Source organism: Suricata suricatta, chromosome 13, assembly GCF_006229205.1.
Source record: "Suricata suricatta isolate VVHF042 chromosome 13, meerkat_22Aug2017_6uvM2_HiC, whole genome shotgun sequence".
NCBI classification, from domain to species: Eukaryota; Metazoa; Chordata; class Mammalia; order Carnivora; family Herpestidae; genus Suricata; species Suricata suricatta.
Window position 1 is genome coordinate 54,154,461 of NC_043712.1, and position 3,350 is coordinate 54,157,810.

Genomic DNA, 3,350 nt, shown 5'->3' on the forward strand with positions numbered 1-3,350 from the left:
GCAATTTTACCCCCCCTTGCAAACACAGCTTGATTCAGCAGAAACCACCCAGCCTTGTATAATTTGCACCCAAATTCATGTACAGGCTCAACCTTACTTAAAAATTAGGTCTTAGGTTTGCTGTAAGTTCCTGACCTTGGAGAAGAAAAATTAAATTTTGAAACTGGCTTCAGTTTCAACTTGGAAGTTAAGCCCATATTTATGCAAGTTCCCTATTTCCTTAGAAATATTCCATTTTGCTTTCTGAGTGGAATTTCTCAGAAGACAAGATAATTTGGCTGTTAAAACTGAGAAATTGCTACTGTAAAGAATAAAAAATGGGCATTGTCTTTTAATAACGTGTTAATATAAATGTCTCTTAATAACACATGCTAGTATAACCTTGCTCTAATATCAAGACCTCTAACTTCTGATTTTTAAGAATTGATTCGGAGAAAACACACAACACTGCAGCAACAATAACAAACAAAGGTAACCTTTGAGGGACCAAACTGGGGAGGGTTCTGTTCATATACTGCTATCACAGGATTATGACAACGCATGGGAAAGAATTTGTGTTGATTAGATTATTTTCCCACATTAATAAAAGTTGCTTTACAACTTTAATACTGTAAATAAATCAACATAAAATTTTATGAAATGTAAAGCAATTTTGTGGAGGCAGGAATGGGCCCTTGTAATTTATGTTTCTGAAACTCTATAATAAAATAGCTGTGCCTTGAAGAATGCCAGGTAAATACTAATTGGCATGCAATTAAGTACTCCCTGGGGGACAAGATCTGTTTCCACAGAGCAATTATCCATTCTTTCTGCTTCTTTCTCAGCCTCATGCTTGTGGGTGAAACTTCTTGGGCCCATTGCTGGCTGAGGAGGAGCTGAAGTTTCTGGAATGTGTGTGCAAGTTTCTGACGGCTTTCCCCAAATCAGTCATGTGTTTGATTACCGATGCATTTGGTCACAAGGATGGTAAATTTAATGGCTTGGTCAGGATGAAAAAGGCATATTGGTATGACATTATATTTTGGAAGAAAGAACAATGAGACTCATATGCTTTCAAACTTTGGTGAAAATGAGCAGTTTACAAAGTAAAGTAAACAAAGTATTTTGATTTAGTTTCCATGTCTTCTCATAAGCAAATTGCTTTGAAAAAATAATATTTTATATTTTTATTACCTACTGTCTGTCTTAGCTGAATGATACAAGATAGTTTATGATTCTGCTATCTCTACCACAGTCCCAATTAATCTGAAATTAAAAAATTATAACTGCATAAAATATTACTGCTTTCAAAGTAATGCCTCATAAACTACCTATCACAGTGCAGTTCTTATTTAAATTTATTTTTATTAAATATTTAAATTATAAGAGTAATAATCCATCTTTTCTACAACAAAAAAATAAAAGTGTGGTGAGATGAAGGTAAAGCATGTTACCTTCTTCGGATTGGAGTCCTCCAGTACACACCGTATTTGCGAACTTTGAACTTTGAACTCTTTTATCTCCATGCTAATAAACATAAATAAATAACTCTAAAAACACATCAGTTTTTCTGTTATTTAAACAAAAATATGGTCATGCAGTATGCTTTATGTTACAATTTGATTTTTTATTAAACAATATTGTCATGAATATGCCTCATTTTTTTCTATAGAAGAATGTTCTTTAATTTACTGAATCTTTTATTAGTGGACATTTATGATTTCTCTCCTTTCTATTATTTTCCTTCCCTTTCTCCCTGTTGCTAATGTGCACATAAACACACATACAAATCTTACACAGAACTGCATTTCATTAGATTTTTATAAATGGACTTTACACATTTTAAATTTGAATACATGTGACTCTCATGAAACACATTGCATTTTCGTTTTCGTTTTGTTTTGTTTTACATGACTGCTTCCTTCATTAGATTGAATTCCTAAAAGGCAAGGACTCTCCTATTTGTGTGGCTAGAAATAAATACTTACTCCTTTTTATTCTGAAAATGAAAGATTTGATTAGTCAGCCATATTAACATAATATGTCTTTCTTTCCCTACCCTGTTATAGTCCATTTAATGCTAAATGTCTTTCCTAGTACTTAAGCCATCATTAAGTTCCATTTTTTCTCAATATCAAAAACTCCTACAGTGTGTCACAGTTTAGTGATTTGTTAAATGCTGCCCTAGAACCTTGGCTGAATATTTAGTATCTACGTTATATTGGACTTCCATCCAAAAGATGATCAGCAATTTGGAACCATGAACCTAATATATATATATATATGTTTTTATATATATTATGTACTATGTATATAATGTACACATTATGATACATACTATGTATGTAACTTATATGTATATAATGTTACATTATAAAGTATGGTGTGTGTGTGTGTTAACACTTTTATATGTTAATTATATGAACTAAATTTATGTACTCTGTGTTACTGTTGTGAATCTAAGTGACCACACTTTCTAAATGATCATTCTATTCATTGTATATGGGAGGCACAGTAAAGGTATAAAACAGTGGCTTTCAACCTTGGCTGTACATTAGAATAAATAAGGAGTGCTTTTAAAAATGCTTAGGCTCACTATCCATTGATTGATGAACGGATAAAGAAGATGTGGACTATTACTCAGCCATAAAAAAGAATGAACTATTGTCATTTGCAACTATGTAGATGAAGGTAGAGAATATTATGCTAAGTGAAAGAAGTCAGTCAGAGAAAGACAAATACTATATGATTTCATATATATGTGGAATTTAAGAAACAAAAAAACATGAACATAGAGGAAGGAGGAAAAAGAGAGAGGCAAATCATAAATCAGATTCTCAGCAACTGAGGGTTGTTGGAGGAAAGGTGGGCAGGTGGATAGGGTAAATGAGTGATGGGTAAGGAGGATACTGTTATGATGAGCACAGGGTTTTTTATGTAAGTGATGAATCACTAAATTCTACACCTGAAACTAATATTACACAGTTTATTAACTAACTAGAATTAACAAAAGACATAGAAGAAAAAATAAAGAAAATGTTTGGGCTCCACCTTCATCTGACTGAATGAGAGTCTGGAAGGGCAAAATGGGAGCCTAGACAATTATGTTCTTAAATCTCGCAGGGTAGTTTTGACACATGGTAAAGATCAAGGCCCACTGGTAAAAGAATAAGAAAATTTTTTCCTCCTTAATGCTGTAATTTTTCTAGCCCCAATAAATAAATATGGGGACTTCTATCCAGATATAGAGTCCCAGTCCAAGCTATTGTAAAGAAAATTAAAACTACAAACACGTGGCCAAATTGAAAGTTGAGGTTACATGGAAACTGACAATATGCAAATCTGTATGACACAAGAAATTTGATCGACAC